The following is an 18,530-nucleotide window of genomic DNA, read 5'->3' as shown; positions in this document are numbered from 1 at the left end:
TGTTTTGCTAGCTGTAAAATTAAACACTTCCATGCTATCTGTGCAAGAAATCCACAATCACATAGCGCAGTACACCAAAATACCAGATAGCTGGAGAAGTAAAAATTATGCGTTTGAATTCCTGGAGTCGATCAGCAGCGTAATAAAATCAGAAATCTTGGCAGAGGTTCGCAATGCTACATTTCACACTCTGATTGTTGATGAAAGCACTGACATTTCAGTCAGCAAAATGCTAGTTATTTACTTTAAAATCAGATCTCTTGCACCAACAACACCACATTCAATGTACAAAACTGTGTTCGGTGGGATTGTCAAGTTAACATCTTGCAATGCAGAAGCTGTCACTTCAGCAATTACTGAATTTTACTCTGCCAATGGTCTGAGTCTGCAGAACATGGTGATGTTCACATCAGATGGTGCATCCGTTATGCTTGGCAAAAACAACGGTGTTGCTACAAGGCTTAAACAATCTGTTCCACATTTAATTGAGCAACACTGTGTAGCTCACCGTGAAGAATTGGGCATCGGGGATGCTTGGAAGAAGGTGCCAATGATTAGGGAAGTAGAAACCTTGCTAAGGACTGTTTATTCTGTGTTTTGCAGATCTCCATTGAGAAAATCTAAATTTGAAGAAATGGCATCCATCATTGAATGTGATGCTTTGTCATTTCGACCCCTCAATGAAGTGAGGTGGTTATCAAGGCATTTTGCAGTGAATGCATTAATGCGCAATTATGAGGTGTTGCTAAAATACTTTGATCAGGAAATGAAGGAGGAAAATGATCCTATAGCGAAATACTGTTTCAAGAAACTGTCTGACCCCACTTATCACATTTCTTTGGCAGTGTTAAATGATATTCTTCGCGATCTAGCGGACTTGTCCAAGTTACTCCAAAAAAACAGTCTTACCCCAATTGAAGCCATGCAGTTTGCACGCGGCAAGATCAATCAGATCAGGGGACAGTACCTTGGTCAGGAAGTGTTCTGGAGCAGCACAGTTAGAGATCTGATCTCAACATACTCTGACAATGAAAAGGACTTCAGTCCTGTATCTATTCTGAGCTTTATTGGCTTAGTGTGTGAGCATATGGAGAAAAGGTTTCCTGAAAACGAACTGAAGGACTGGGCCAGTTTTGATTTTGATTCACTAGCCACTCAACAATGCAGCTTTGACTTTGGAATAGAAAATGTTAAGCATCTTGTTGAAAAATACAAAGACATTTTAGATTGTAAGGAGGTGGACTGTTTAGAATCAGACCCTACCATGCTTGCGGTGGATTCCATCGTTACGCAGTATAATGCCTTAAAGTACGTGGTAGCAGAGAGGAACAAGTGTGGTTCTTTAAAATGTTTTCAAGACATGGTGAATTTCACACTTCAACATGCCATGGAGTACAATGTAGTGGCACAGCTCATGGACATCTGCGCCACATTTCAAGCCTCAAGCGCAGAGTGTGAGCGAGGGTTCAGTCTTATGAACAGCATTAAGACCAAATCAAGGAATCGACTGGAAGAAAGTCACCTTGACATGCTCATGCGAACAAAGGTTTACCTATTACACAATGAAGTAAATCTTGATGATGTGTATCAGCACTGGAAGAGCGGCAAAGACAGAAGAGAGAAGCATGTGAATCAGGGGGAGTCTGACAGGAGCTCAAAAGACTCAAGTTTCAGTAGTGCTGCTACGGCGGGCAGTGCACTGCCATTGGCGAGTGGTAGCACCACTGAAGTGTAGATACAGACACCGTCAACTTCTCATCAATGCCATTGCCAATGCTGACACTTTGTTTGGCCTGACTTGCTTCTCACTTTGTGGCTTTTAGAGCTTATTGATGCTTTGCTCACCAGAGAGAACTTTGACATTTAAAAACAAAAGCATATTAGAAAGAAGCTTTCAATGGAAACTTGTTTATGCTGTTGAAATGTTCCAACTTTAACGAACAGCAATTGGTATGTATGCCATTCACATATCCCTTCATTTAAATGAAAATGTTTAGATTTGTATTTTTTCTTGTATTAACATGTCATCAGCTTACAATATATGGCAAAACTGGTGGTGCCCACTGCCCTCTGTCCTGTTGTGATGATGACATTTGTTTTCTGTGTTATTTATATAATAGTTTAATTTATTTTCTTTATTGATTGTAAAACAATTTATTTTGTTATGTGCTACCTGGCTGCTAGTGCACTGTACCGGTCCCAGAGTCCCCCATGAATCCGATCCCCCAGTTCCTTCATCTTTAAATGTATTGTTCATGTTGAATAAAATAGTAAACATAATATAAACCCTTCCTTGTTAGAGTGTTGCCTCTTGCTGGACCTCTGATTTGGCAGACAGTCCTCTTTGATGCTGTACTAGTAGTCGTATAGGCAGGCACTGCAGGCACCCTTTTATTTGAAGACTCTGAGACTGTCGGTGTCGGGTTAACTAGTTCCAGGACAATCATCTGAGATTACATGATTACATGATTCAGCGCTTTTTATTTAACTGTCAGAGTCCAATGTCCATTCATACCCCCCCTTCTATTAAGTCTTCTTTGTCATTAATCATGTTCATGTACTGTTTATTTCATTAAACCAATAGAAAGCATTTCTTTATATTCCATACATTTAGTGAATTTGTGAGGCAGAATCTGTGTTCCACTACAAGAACCCCTCTGTTCTTGTACCAACCCATCATAAAACGAAAGATCTTGCTAATGTTTAGAGAAGTAAAGGGACACAATTTCAGATGAGCTAAAGTCTTGGGAGGAGAATAGAGCACCCAAATGACCCTTGAAGTAGAGCTTTTTGTGCCGCAAATTCGCATTCCTCGCTTGCACACTGTGGAATCTGATCACTAAGCCTTGCTCACTGGTGGGGCGCTGCGCCGCCGCGCCACGCCGCCGCGCCGACCACCACCGGTCTGGCAGCGCATCACTCAGTTGCGCACATGACTGAAAAACAGCCCGCACACAAACTATTCTTTGGCGCACACAGCCCAAACAAATTAGAGGGAACATTGTCGGTGAGCATACTTCAAACAGAGAGAGTATACTTAAAAGAAAAGGTAGGACAGAGGTTGTTTTAGCCCAAAGGACTGCAGCAATGCTTATGTTAGGGGGGAGCCCACCAGCATAGCCCTGTGTTCAAGGGACAAGTAGCTCCTCAGGTGCACTCTGTGGCAGACAAGATGCTCCTATATTCCCTAAATTAAAAGGCCTGCAACCTCCTTCTCTGTGCACAGAAGACAAAGAATCGGGAATGAGGGCCAAATGTATGCCATAACCACTCTCGAAGAGGCAACGAGTTCCCAGTCTGCCCCAGTCTCTCTGTGTTTTTTCCCTGAGGAGCTGCACGACGTGTTTGCTGCTGGAGTCCTACGTTTGTGTTTGCTATTTAAATTGATTGTGGGCGCGGAGCGCGGCACGGTGTTCGGCAACAAGTTCCCAGTCTGCCCAAGTCCGACCCATGACGGACCATATGAACAAGAAATCTGGGCCCCAGACTCGCCACAAAACTCTACAGCAGTGCCGCATGTTGAATCCATAGACTGCCCTGAACAAGGATGCAATGCTGGACGGCAAGGTAAGTAAACAAATTGTTACCTTGCCGACACTCGTTTCTCCAAGCGAGCTGCTCATCAGTGCGGAAACGATCAACACGCCTGGTGCGGCCAATGTGACGACTGTGGGGTCGGACTATACCTCTCTCGTTGGTTCGAGCGCAGCTACAACCACTGCTGTCTTGCCTCCCCTTACAAAACATAACGACCCTACAGATGATACTGTCCTAGCGGATGCCGTACCTAACATTAATGTCTCATTACCTGCCACAAACGGCAGTGATGAATCTACTGTTCCCGAGTTGGTGCAGCTCGATCTGCATTATGAGACCGCACCTCCACAAATCACTCTGTTATCACTAAATAACTTAGAACCAATATCACAGTCGACCTGTGAGTCACGTGAGAAAATCGTTCTTTTCATCATTTGAGATTACGGACGCCGACCTGATGGCAGCCTCTCACGTTGTATTGGTCTCCAATGACCATGAACAAGCACTGCCGACAACCCAGGAAAGCCAGAAATGCCTAGACAGCACTCATCAAACTGGGTATGCGCTCTCTGAGCCGGAACACATTGCGGTCAAGGCAAATGCAACCCACCCAGGCAGCCAGGATGTCTATAACAGCGATCTAGAGACGGTGGAGGCGACATCTTGTCGAGCGGGAAGTCCTCCAGACCTCTTCCATGACTCGTCTATTTAAACGCAACCAGGGCGACACAAAGTCCAAGCCCGAATCTGCCTCAAACAAGGCTATTGGTGCTCATCCAACTCAAGAAAACCATAAACCTTCCTGGAAACGAAGAAGAATTATTTCTGACTCAGAGAGAAGCTTCACTACAATCGCATCCATCTCAACAAATCTATGTCACTTGTCTACATACTCGCTTCAAGGCGACCATGACGCAGAAAGTACTTGATCCTGCCATCTTGTCGTCCCAACTCATATATCTGACGAGAACCCAAACAACAGCCCTGTAAAAGTAGTGAAACCAATGGTTGAGCGCCAGCAAACGGGCATTGTGGGCTTAGCAAAACCTTCTCAGGCCCATGTAGCTGTGTCGCAGCTGAATCCAAAACTTACATCGAATCAACAAAATCAACGCGTTCATTTTAAAAGCAGAGTTCATAAGAATAATCACATCAAAGACCCACTTGGCTGCCGTAAATTACGTCTACAAAACATCCAAAGCGATGACGCTGAAGTAAACCTCAACCGAGCAAACATTATGAAATTATTCAAATGCGTGCCTTCGCTGCGAACCATTGATTCTGGCGACATACGGATCGTTGAGTACGCCACTGATAAATGTTCAGACCAGGTGCTGCTTCATATCAACTCAGTAAGCGTACGCAGCACTCTTCTAAAGGCTAGCGATGAGCTGCTATTCTTCGGCTTTGAAATCCTGCCTGAACCAGATCAAGACGACCTTAATCGCACTGAAAAGAGTAAAAGAAGGAAACAAGCAACAAAAGAAACCTGTTGATTCAGCTTCCCTAAGGCAGTCTATGAGTGTCACCATGAGCTCAGGATCGGACCATCTGTTGCAAAGAAATGCCCCACTGAAAAAATTCAACCAAAACCAGGCTTGAAATCAGCACTAGCCATGACTAACCAAAAGTGAAAATCCAATCTTACTTATCTCCTGGAACACCTGTGGATATAAACATCTATTTAATGACTTTGAGACACCTTTGGAAAATGTCTTTATTATATGCTTGCAGGAAACATGGCTTTGCACACCTCCCATCTGCGATGGATTTAATATCTTATTAAACGCCGTTTTTTAAAAAGCTAAAGGCCACCCAAGTTCAGGTCTTATTACAATGGTGAGGATAACTCATTCTTGGTCTGCGCCTGAGTCAATAAATCCTAACCCATACGTGCAAGGTACCATCATGCACACAACGGAAAAAAATCTTACAGAGAAGCAACACTTACTGATTATAAACATTTACTGGAACCCAACAAAGATCAGTTCAGATGCTCTCATATCTGCAATCACACAGATAATAGACGACGCGATGCTAGCCTATAACAACTTGTCAGTCATCTGCTGTGGAGATCTGAACTGCACTTGGTTCCAGTTCGATCTTCTCTCGAAAAACTATCAGTTGTTGCCGCACGACGCGATTGAAGACAGAGAGCAAAGCTGGCAGACTGCCATGATTGTGCGCGATCTACACATGCTGAATGGAACAACAAAAGGGGATATTCCCGCCAAGCCAACCTGGAATCGTGATTCTACACATAGCATTCTTGACTACATATGGATTTCGAGTAATCTTGAACCCAAACCAGTTGATCTACTAATAAAAAAAATGAAATACAGCGATCACAGCCTCTTACAACTCTGCTTCATAGCGGATATGTATCAGCCGAAGAGTTCCATCAATGACACCTTAGAAATAAACTCTAGTGGAAATCGTCTACGACAAAGTGGCAATCAGATCCAAGGCCTTGGAGTGAAGCTATTGAACAATCCAGCTACTCAAGGGCCTGATTATATTCCACTGCTGACAGACTTCACCGTGCCCGGAAAAACCTCACAAAATATTGGACGGACTCACCGACATATATACTGTAAGGTGTTACAAGATGCAAAAAAGGTCTTGCGGAAAGATCTGAGGATACTAAGAAAATGCTTACCAAGTATGGATGTCAAAAAGCAATAAAATCAAGACGCATGATCTATCGAAATTGGGCAAGGTCGCATGCAATTATCATCGAGCAAGATCGTGCTGAGTATATGCTACGTCTAATTTTGACAAAGAACACACGCGACATCTGGAAGATCCTGAATATGGATCTTTCAAAATGTACTCCACATCTAATAAATACCATATCAGGTGACGCATGGGACTTGCATTTTTCCTCGGTTTTCCAAAAACCTGAATCTGAAGTCGCGATAATGATCAGCACTGTTGACAATCAGTGGGATGTGCAGATGGAGCACGACAAACTCGTCCGTGCAATTAACGCCTTAAAGATCTCGCGTGCCGCCGGTCCAGATTTGATTTCAAACATCGATCTAAAAAAACATCCAAGCGAGTGGGTGGATTTCATCGGAAAGCTAATCAACAAAATTAGCCTGGCCAAAAAATTGCCGGAATCATGGATGACCGCGATTGCGGTGCCAATTCACAAGCGGGGCAGTTGGGACGATCCAAACAACTATCGCCCAATTGCCTTGCTAGATACGATTGGAAAAATATTTGGTGCGAACTTGCGCATTAAACTCGCAAAATGGGCAGAAATGTTGCAGATAAACGACATATGGCAAACTGGATTCACAAAGGGGGTTGGAGTGGATGTAAATCTGCTTATTCTGACAGTTTTAAAACTGGAAACCTTAAAAAAAAATGGTAAGATACATTTTGCCTTCATCAATATGAAACAAGCATTCGATGGGGTGAACCGCAGTTTATTATGGGCGAAATTGCTAAAATGGTGCTGTCCGGCATCTATTCTGGAACCAATCATCGCTCTTCACGATTACACATCCAAATGCTATCCAAATCCATCATGACGCACAAAGGTGTCAAGCAAGGATGCCCTTTAGCAGCGGACCTATTCAAACTATTCTTGGCTGATTTACCAATCTATCTTAACCAAGTTTCATGCTTCCCGCCTAGGATAAATCAAACTCCGATCAAATGTATAGTCTATGCGGACCACTTGGTTCTGATGGATAGAACTCAAATTGGGCTGCAGCGTCTATTAACAGGTTTGCAAACGTACATGGCTCTAAATGAATTGTCAATAAACACCACAAAAACAAAGATTGTGTCTATTGGAAATGTCAGAAGTAAAAAAGACAAAGCATTTAGGTGGAAAATTGCTGAAACCAACATATCATCTGTTGACGCGATAAGATATTTGGGAATCCAATTTAATAATTCCATCAGAGAACAGCAATGGGTCGCAGAACTAACATCAAAAATTCTCACTGGAATATGTCCTCAAATTCTATCAACAAAAAGTAGTTCCAATAATAATCTTTGGGGCTGTGGCTGGTTGGAACATAAGCGAGAAAACGTGGCATGTCTTAGAAGGTCGCTTTTGGTGGAAAGTTCTGAAGTTACCACAATCAACATCGATAGCTATATTGAGATACGAAATAGCGATCAACTCATTGCATATGAGAGTGGTTTGGAACTCGATAGCAGCAATGTGCAAAATGTCCCTAAAATCACCGGCACCAGCTTACAAACTCTTTGCCAACAACCAGACGCCGAACAATTGAGACCTTCTTAATACATGGTTTTGTAAATTATCGGCTTTTCTATCTGCAGCAAACATCAGTAACCAAGCACTTTTAACTCGCCCACAACACGCAAAAAAGAAATTCGGCAACTGGGCGTGGATTATCAATAATGACTTAAGACTAAAGCTGAAGTCAACAAAATTGATGGGTGGCGATTATAGGAAACTAAATGAACCAGCACGCTACTTATTGCACTGTCCGTCTCGTTATCATCGAGACCAATTTCTAAGGTTCCGAGCCAACATTCTAAAAACCAAGGAAATTCTTTGGCAAAGAAAGGACAATTCCTTAAAAGATAATATCTGCCGCTTCTGTGGAGATTCGATTGAAACAGCCAAACATCTGCTAATTGAATGCACGCAGACTGCCACTCAACACTCTTTGCATCTTGGACAATTCGCACCTTCAGATGATGATATGGAGGGGTGGTGGGCTACGATTATTTCCGGTTCCAACATAAAACTTGTATGTGCAACTGTGAATTACTTTGATCTGATTTTGAAAGCTGACGTGTAAACCTTATTATCGGTGGTGCTGTTCCTTGGGAGTGCTCGTGGTGCTCGATTTGTTTTTTCTTCTCTTATTTCCTTTTTTTCTTGTTCTTTTGGCTGTTTCTTTCTTTTCTTTTCCTGGTTAATTTGCTTATCCTTTGAAACAAAAGTTTGTCCTTTGAGTTCAAACTGTAGTTTTTCAATAAAAAAAATAAAAAAAATGACTCCCTCTCTTAGCATTCACCTGCTCTGAGTCTGTACACTCATAACATTGACCCTTCTTAGACATAGTAAGAGGGTAAGATAAAAGGGAGTGGGCACGGCCAAAGGGAAGGACTTGGGTAGCATTGACCATGTTAACAGTGAAAGAGTGTGTTGGGTATTTTGTGAGGTTTGCTAGCTTGCCAGACAACACAGGGCTAGAAATATTTTGGGATCATTTGCTGAAACCAAATGCAGGACTTAGTGTTGCACCAGGTACACAATTTATCTATCTTATTTATATTGGATTGCTAGGTAATTACCCTGCATAGTATTACCAAGTCACTTGTAAAATGATGTATTCATAACATGGGGAAACATTTTGCAATTAACTTCACTTTATACAGGGCATCTAGGAGAGAGATTCAGGATCTGACACTGTCCTGGACATGTTTATCATGAAAAGGTACTCCCAATGAAACACTTTTTTAAAACCGTGCCCTTCGGTGCAGAAGGGATGTGACCTAGCAGTTCAGGCTGGACTGCCCCTTTTGGGGTGGGGCCAAGCCTCATTTGCATATGGTTTTTCCCCTTCTGTAATGGCTTGGCAGGCTGAAAAACGATGGTCTGGAGGGATGCCCAGAGCTTTGCCCGTGGTTATGATTAATTCAAAACCTTCCAGCCATCACCTTTCTGTTTTGCCTCTGATCATGCCCAATTCACCTCCTCTTTCTGCAGATTTCCTTCTCCCTCTTTTGGCTGACAAAAGCAAAAAGCACCTCCTTTTTCTCTGGGTCTTCTTTGTAAAGCTTCCTTTCCACCTGCCCACCTCATGTATATTCCCCTACACAAAGTGTAAGAGCTGTCTGCCCCTGACTGTGATGTCATATGTCAATCAGACATATCCTCTAGATAGCCAAACCTCCTGGAAACTTCCAGAAGTCCCTATTCTTTTCCACCCCACCTTTTCGCAGAGTTTTAGTTCAATGAACGCCAGAATCACTGAGTTACATTTATTCCTCTGGCTTGCTGTGCTAGGACATCGAGAATGGGTCTACTTTGAGCAACATGATCCTGCACATTCTACATTGCAAAAGCAGATATAATTCTTACAGTTATTTTCCAAGCAGCATTTCAGAGCCTGTGTCTGCAGTCCCAACTACATCCCCCAGTTTGCACCGTAAGTTTGCAGCACTGATTTGCACAAAGTGCTATGGACTCAGCTGCTCTATTCTAAATGCTAACTGTATTAATGGGTTACGGGTTCAAATTAGTAATTAGTCATGTTAGAAGTTGGTAATTATTCCCTACACTAGCTGACAGGGTAAATCCCAAGTTATCCCTCCACTCAGGTTTGTATGAATTCTCAATGCTACTTTAGACCTCCTAAACACCCTCTATGTTATGATTCCTGGCCTGTTGAAATGTACACTATCTGAACATTTGGAACAACTAAATCTCCTACATATCTCCCCCTTTTTGTTTCTGTAGAGCCTCCAAGGACCTCTGCGGGAACAAACAAAACAAGAAAATTATCCCGGCTACACCATTCCATCAAACCATTTGATCTTGTGCTCATGTGTGAGAATGTAAACACCTTTCATTCTTTAACTTAAAAATAATAAGTTATTGTTCACAAAACTTATCATTCACAAGTTTTTTATGTCACTAGATATCACACCATTTGCAATTATGTTTTTTTAAGCATAATTTGTTTTTGAATTCTTTTTAAAAAAATGTATTAAATAAATGATCAAAACACAAATAAATCAAGTCCTTTTTCTCAAAAGAAGAGTCAACATATTAAAATATTGTGATGTTTGTTCATGTTATTAATAATTGCTGTATGTTTTATGACTGAATACCGCAGCAGTAGTCCAAATCTAGAGTTAAATATGTTGACACCAATGTTTCTGTTGAAAATGTCTTGCTCCAAAGATAAATGTTCACACTTAAATTGTTCATGAGAAACGGGTAGATAAAGGCAAAGACAAGATATGATGCATAAGATGATAAATCCCTTAATTTGTTGTGGCAGATCCATCACAAGGCCTAAAGGATGCCTGTGACGATGCCACAGAATTCTTTGGTGTGAAAGCAAAATTTCATCCACTGCATGTCTGGTTTCCTTCTGGCTTACCAGTTGCTCAAACCAAACAAATGACCATTTGTTAGCCCATCTGCACCATTGCAAAAGGGGTCTAGCCATATGACAATCTGTCAGGTATTGCCACCAATGCTGGCCTTGCCGGTAAATCTTAGTTGTGTCTTTTGATGGGCCTCTGCCCCCTTGCTTCTCTGACCCCCGCTGTTGTTGTTTGTTCCCTCTCCCTCCTCCCGCCTCCCATCCCGCACCCCAGCCCTGATTGGCCTTGTGGCCATGTGTTGTCTGACTAGTGTTCCGGATACCCCTGCCTCTATGCTTCTTCCACCTCAGCGTTGCAGGTGAGTGGACTTGCCCCCAGACCCTCGTGGGCCTTGCCAGTAAATCTTAGTTGTGTCTTTTGCTAGGCCTCTGCCCCCTTGCCTCCCTGACCCCCTCTGTTGCTGTTTGTTCCCGCTTCCTCTTCCCACCTCCCATCCCTGCCTTGTGGCCGTGTGATGTCTGCCTAGTGTTCCAGATTCCACTGCCTGCACGCTTCTTCCACCTCAGTGTTGCAGGCGAGTGGACTTGCCCCCAGAGCCTTGCGGGCCTTGCCGGTAAATCTTAGTTGTGTCTTTTGCTGGGCCTCTGCCTCCTTGCCTCCCCGACCCCCTCTGGTGCTGTTTGTTCCCTCTCCCTCCTCCTGCCTCCCATCCCGCCCCCCTTGCCACGATTGGCCTCTTGCTGCTCTTGACTGATCCTCCCGGGCAGCCCTCTGTCCGGCAGCCCCTGCAGCTAAGGGCCCTAAGGCAAAGGGCGGCTCCTTCAGAGGTGGCTCCATAGTGTATCTGCAGGTGTCAGAAGGGGAATCCAGAGGCCAGCCGTCTACCAGCAGCTACTAAGTAAGGTATGAGTGGTCTGGGGTAGGAGTGGAGCCTTCACTCTACCCTGGATACCTGTGCCACTTAGCAAACACTCAGACTTAGGTGTGTTTTTCTCCGGTATTTAAAACTGCATTGTGAAAGTATTTAAAATTGCATTGTGAAAGTATTTAAAACTGCATTGTGAAACCTAGGCCTCTTTTTCCCCTTATACAGGATTATCAGACTTAGGTGTGGTTTTCTTCTGTATTTAAAATTGGATTGTGAAAGTATTTAAAACTGCATTGTGAAAGTATTTAAAACTGCATTGTGAATCCTAGGCCTCGTTTTCCCCTAATACAGGATTCTCAGAATTAGGTGTGTTTTTCTCCGGTATTTAAAATTGGATTGTGAAAGTATTTAAAATTGCATTGTGAAAGTATTTAAAACTGCATTGTGAAACCTAGGCCTCTTTTTCCCCTTATACAGGATTGCCAGACTTAGGTGTGTTTTCTCCGGTATTTAAATTTGGATTGTGAAAGTATTTAAAATTGCATTGTGAAAGTATTTAATACTGCATTGTAAAACCTAGGCCTCTTTTTTTCCCCTTATACAGGATTCTCATACCTAGGTGTGTTTTTCTCCAGTATTTAATAATTGCATTGTTAAGGTAGTGCCATTCTGGGGTTGACTTCTTAGCAAAGCTGTCATCTTGTGAAATTGTCACTATTGTCTTGTCTCTCTCTGTCATTTCTGCTTTCGTCCCTCCCTAGTGTTCTCCCTTCCCTGTCCTACCGTTCCTCTTCTTTCCTCTCCCTACCTACCCTATGCTGCTCTCTGTCTCTCCTATCTTTTCTAACTGCTTCTTTATTGACTATCCTGCTCTCCTCAATAAATATGGCAGGAAGAAGTCTCCAACCCCGGCTTCCCTATCGCTGACACCTATACCAGTTCCGCTTCTAGGCAAACCCTCACCGACATCCTCTTTGTCATTCCTTCACCAGACTTATGGACTCTTCATATGGTCTCTGTGCTTTCTCCTTTTTCTTCTTCTCCCATTAATGGTGGCACCCGGTAGGAGGCCCTCCTGTCCTCCTTAACTCCTCTAAGATCATCATAAATGTGTACCTGAATGGTACCGTCTTGGTCCAAGGCCCTCAGGCCAATCTTCTCCTCTTTGATAGGCACTTCCCGCACTTCATCAATTTACTTTCTTCTCCTGCTTTCCCCTCTCTTCCCTCTTTGGCTACCTTGTCCTCTCATCCTTCCTCTTCTGCCCCTCCTCAGGCTTCTTCTACACCTCCGCAGTGCGTGCCTCTCATTTGTACCCCTCCCCGGAAGCCTTTCAAGAATGACAACCTTCTCCATATTGCCACTCTAAACTCTCGCTCAGCTATCAAACACTCCTCTGACATCTGCCGCCTCCTGGACGAATTTGACCTCGATGTCCTCGGTCTCACCGAGACGTGGTTCACGGCAAGCTCTGTCACAGCTTTGACGCTTTGACACTCTCCTCCCTGATGGCTACAGATCCTCTATGTGCCCAGGTCCAACTGTTCAGGAGGCGGTGTAGCCCTTATCTTCCCCGAGTGGATTCCTGCCTCTGTCATTCCTACACATGCTTACTCCTCTTTCGAATGCCTTCTCTGCAGGCTCTCTCTCTCCTAGCCATTCCCTTACTGTGGCTACCATCTATCGGCCACCTGGTCAGATCTCCTCCTTCCTCTATAAGTGGGCAGACCTCTCCTCTTCCTTCCTGGTCTCGACCACTCAACTCCTCCTTCTTGGAGACTTTAACATCCAACTGGATGCTTCCTGTCCTTCCTTTGGACTCTTTCACAACCTATGTGACTCTCCCTCACTCTCTATCCTCCCCTCTGGCCCTACTCACTCTGCAGGGCACACTCTTGATGTTCTGATCTCTGCAGACCTTCCCCTCTCTACCACTCTCACCACTCCTCTCTCCTGGAGTGACCACATTCTCCTTTCCTCCCAGCTCACTCTCTCCACCCCTCAGGCCAAGCCAACTCCAGCACTGCCTCCTACCTTCTCGGTTATCTGACCCATGAAGCGTGTGTCAGTTGAGGCTTTCGCCACCACTTTCTCACCTCTGCCACCCCCTTTGGCTGACTCACCCCATGACACAGCCCTCTCCATGCACCACTCTGCGATATCTGATACTCTCAATGTTCTTGCCCCTGTCATGAGGATCCGCTTGAAGCACACAGCCAATTGCAAATCCTGGTACGACTCAGACCTCGCCACCCTTAAAAGCAAGTGCAGGGTGGCTGAGAGGAAATGGCATGCTTCCGGTACATCCTCTGACAAACTGGCCTGCCACCTGCTCCAAAGGCAAGACCGGCTCTCTGTCTGCACCAAGAAGAGAGCCCACATCCAAGTCCGCATCTGTGGCATCTAACAACTCGGCCAAACTCTTTAAAATATGCAAGGATCGGGCCAATCCTGCTGCAGTTTCTACCTCTCCTGTCACCTCCCAGGCCCTCTGCACAGCCCTGGCTTCTCATTTCATCTCTAAAACTCAGGACATCCTGTCCTCTCTCTCTTACTCTCCCCCTGTCCTCTCTACTCCCTGCTCTTCCTCTGGCCCTTCTTCAACCACCTCTCCTCCCTCCTTCTCTGCCTTTCCCCTATTCTCCCCTGACGAGGTTTCTAGACAAGTCCGATCTATGACAGTCTTGTCAAAACAGGTTCACCCCTGTTCCTTCAAAACCATCAAGGACCATATTGACACGTTGCCCCTGCACTGGCTGACTTCTGCAAACACTCTTTCGCCACTTGTGTCTTCCCCTCCCCCTGAAGCATTCCCTTGTGTACCCCCTTCTTAAGAAACCATCCGCTGACCCTTCCTGCCTGGCTAACTATCGCCTTATCTCTATCACACCTTTCCTGGGCAAACTCCTGGAAAAGCTGGCCATCTCCCAGCTTAATCCACACACTGAATCTGTTGGTAGTCTCCATGACCATCAGTCTGGCTTCAGAGCTGCCAGAAGCGCTGAAACTGCTCTCCTGAAGATCTGTGAAGACCTGCTCCCCAACCTTGAATCTAACATTCACTGTGTCCTCATCTTAATTGATCTCTCTTCTGTCTTTGACACGGTCAACCATGCCATCCTGCTCAACCATCTCCATGATAACCTGGGTATCACTCATCAGGCCCTGGTTTGGCTGACCTCTTTCTTCTCTGATCGACCCTCTCAGGTCCAACTTGGGTTCATCCTCTACCTCTATCTGTATCTCTCCTGTGGTGTTCTTCAGGGGTCTAACCTCTCTCCCTAGCCGTTCAACCAATTCCTGGCACTTCTTGCCTACCTCATTGCTGCTCTCTTCCCCAACTTTCAGTGCTCTGCGGATGACACTTAGCTCATTTTTAGGCTCCCTTCCACCACTTCTTCTCCTTCTCTCATCTCTGACTGTCTGCTACCCAGGAGTGGTGTGCCGCCAATGATCTTTGCCTTAATGCCAGCAACACCGAGATTTTCCTAATCAGCACACCCGCTCCCTCCTTTCCTGCCACTCTCTGGCCGGCCTCTCTTGGCCCTCATCCTGCTCCCACCTGTGAAACTAAACACCTCAGGGTCATCTTCGACTCCGCACTCTCCTTCTCTCCTCACATCTCTGATGTCTCTAAGAAGTCACGCTACCAGCAGCACCTCCTCAGAGCTATTCTTCCTTTCCTCTCCTTGCCCCAAAAGCTCACAGTGTCTAGAGCTCTGGTTCTCTCTAGGCTGGACTACTGCAACAGCCTCTTTCTAAATCTGCCTGCTTCGACTCTCCGTCCTCTTCAACTGATCCAGAACAGGACTGCAAGACTTGTCCTTGGCCTCAAGCCCAGGGATCGGATCTCTCCAGGACACAAATATCTGCACTGGCTCCCAATGGCTGCGAGGATTAAGTTCAAAACCCTCTGCATTGTTCACTAGGCCTTCTGTGGCCTGGTCCTCAATGCCTTCAACTCTCTCTTCCTCAATATCTTCCTTCTCGAGCTTTTCGTTCATCCGCCTCCAACTCCCTCAGGGTCAGTCGCTTCTCCAAGCAACGAGTTGGTGGTAGATCTCTTTCTTCTGCTGTTGCCTCTCTCTGGAACAGCCTCCCTGAAACTTGAGGAGAACCATCTCTAGTTCCGTAAGTGCCTCAAAACCTTCCTCTTTGCTTCTGCTTTCTCTCCTGCTCTCTCCTTCTGAAGATCCGGCTGAAACTGAAACTGCACTGGTCACCTAGCTATCCTCTGATCTCGGGGCCATATCCCCACCCATGCCAGTTGCACTCCTGCACTGCTTCCCTGGCAACCCCATGCTTGAGGACTGTTTTCTGCATCCCTACAGTCCCGCACCAGCACTTGATACCTGATGTCTGCACTTACCATTGCACTTGCCACCAGCTGGCCGCATCCTTTACTTATTGCTTATTTATTCTATTTATTTTATGCTCTATCCCATGTACTGTACTTCCCCTCTCCCCCCTGCACTTTTCCCCTTCCCCCTTCCCCTGCACTTGCACGATATCAATGTCACTTGGCCTAGTAAGATCATTGTCTGTCTTCCTCCTGTTCCCCCTCCCTTGCCTCATCGCCCCCTCAAATGCTTGTCTGTAGGCGCGTTATAAATGCCATATCATATCATATCAATGGGAGCAGCCCCGCCCAGCTGCTAGGCCAGGTCTCCTCTGCACGGAAACACAAGCAACCCCAGACATGTTTCAAAATTGTTGGGCCTCCTCATTGAGGTGCAGCTTTGTTCCTTATGGCACAGCAAGCAAGCGACCCACGTCTGGGCATACCCTCTGTCACATAGGGAGACAAACTGAAACCAAACAAGTGATGGGTGGAAGGTTTTGAATTAATCTGGACCACTGGAATTGCTCTGGCCAACCTTCCACACCACCGTTTTTTAGCCCATCTGTGCCATTGCAAAAGGTGTCCAGCCATATGCGAATCAGTCAGGTACTGCCACCAATGGGAGCAGCCCTGCCCAAACTGCTAGGCCAGGTCCCCTCTACATGGAAACACAAGCAACCCCAGGCATGTTTCAGCCTTGATGGGCCTCCTCAGAGAGCTGCAGCTTACTCCCTATAGTGCAATACTTCCTTGGTTTCAGTTCGCCAGTCGCTCATCCTTGCCCCCTTAAAAACCAGGGGGTTTTGGTCCAGGGGATTCCAGTTCATCAGGGGCCTCCGATCCCACGGTATCCAGTTCCAAAAGCACTGGTGAGGCAAGTAGTTTGCATCTAGAAACAAACTCATTAATTTCGTTTCTTTTGGGGGTTTACCTGAAAAGAAAATGTGATGCAATATGATTATACAATATTCTCATCAAACTTGTACTATTCATGCACATTTTAGAACTACCTGGAAATAAAAACATGGATTAAACATAAAAATATATAACAATAGAATTTACACTTATAACTGGCTGGAAATAAACACGTGGGTTAAACATACAAACATGCTACCATAGCATTTTCTTTTATACTGCTCAGCATGATGATGAGAATTTAATGTCAATTTGGAGCCTCTATTAATCTAATCAACCATCAATCTGGAGCATCTAGTAGTCTAGTCCCACCCCTACTCTTTGTTGTGTTTTCTATTCACATACCTTGCTCTCATATTTCCACACATAGGGCCTCATTACACGGACGGCGGTGGACCAAGGTGCTATTAGCACCTTGGTCCATGCCGGTAAAATACCGGCACCGCCTTGGTGGAAAGGGGAATTACCGCCCTATTCCAAGGTTGGTGGGGCGGTAATTCCCCCATTGCCCTTCCCCATTCCCATTTTCACCCCATAGGGCATAATGGGAATGGGGAAGGTGCTAATTACGGCACCGCAAATTGCTGTACCGTAATTAGCTCGCTGGTCCCTTTGCGGGTTGGTTTTTAACGCCTGCAAAAAGCAGGCGTTAAAGTCTCCAACCCGCAAAGGGACCTCGTAGTAAGGCGGTAAGGGTTAACTGTCACCGGTACCATTAATGGTGACCGTTAACCCTTACCACCGTCCGTGTAATGAGGCCAATAGTCCCCTGTTTTATCCCTCCTTTTCCAACTCTAATTTTAACATTTACATTCACACGTAGTTACAAGCTTCAGCAAATCCCTCCAGTGCAAATGCCATCTGTTTTCCTGCTTTGACTTCAACGTACCAAATAGATCCTGCATCATCTATTAGTTTCCTGAGTTTGTTCCAGCCTTTTCACCTTGTGCTTTGGGTGAAATCGCTTAATAAGGTTAACATAGATAAATTGTTCTACATCCCAATCTCTTTCTTTTGCCATGACTCTGTATACCACAGGTGGTATTTTGTCTACAATTTTGTATGAACCGTGCCAGGATGTGAGAAATCTTTTATTCTTGTGTTTTCCTTTCCCAAAATCAAACTTAAACACCTGATCCCCTCCTTCATGCTTCCTCACAGACGTCTTCTTATCATAGTATGATTTTGCATTGTCAGCAGCATTTTCCAGATTTTACTGTGCAAATGGAAATGCATGCTGCAAGTGCTTTCTAAGCTCTTCCACATATTCGTGAATCTTGCTGCATTTACCAGTCTGTTTCTTGGACCATTATAGTAAATGTTGTGGCAACACCATCTTCCTGCCTGTTAGAATCTTGTGTGGACTGAGGTTTGTGAATCTGGATGGTGTTGACCCAACAGCCTTCAGCAGCAGGGCGAGTGGCAAATCCTCAAAATATCAATGCTTGATCTATTGCAACATTCTACACCTCCAGAAGAAGAGGGCCAATATGAAATGTGTAGTTTTCCTTTCACTCCCAAAATTTGACACATCTTTGTCATCACTGCACTGGTGAAACATCTTCCACTATCTGATTCGATCTTTTGGGACAAACCAAACCTAGAGTAAATATGATTTACTAACAAGGTGGCTGCTGTTTGCACACTGCAATCATGTGCCGGGATGCATTCTAGCCATTTGGAAATTAAACAAGTGACTGTTAACATATGTCAATTTCCTTGTGCTGATTTTTGCATGGGTCCTATAAAATCAATGTGTAAATCTGGCCATGAGCTGTCCGACCTCTTTTCATTAATGGTGCCATGTGTGCT

The sequence above is a fragment of the Ambystoma mexicanum genome, chromosome 9 (assembly GCF_040938575.1).
Source record: "Ambystoma mexicanum isolate Mex_15411 chromosome 9, UKY_AmexF1_1, whole genome shotgun sequence".
NCBI classification, from domain to species: domain Eukaryota; kingdom Metazoa; phylum Chordata; class Amphibia; order Caudata; family Ambystomatidae; genus Ambystoma; species Ambystoma mexicanum.
Note: the sequence above shows the minus strand (reverse complement) of the source record.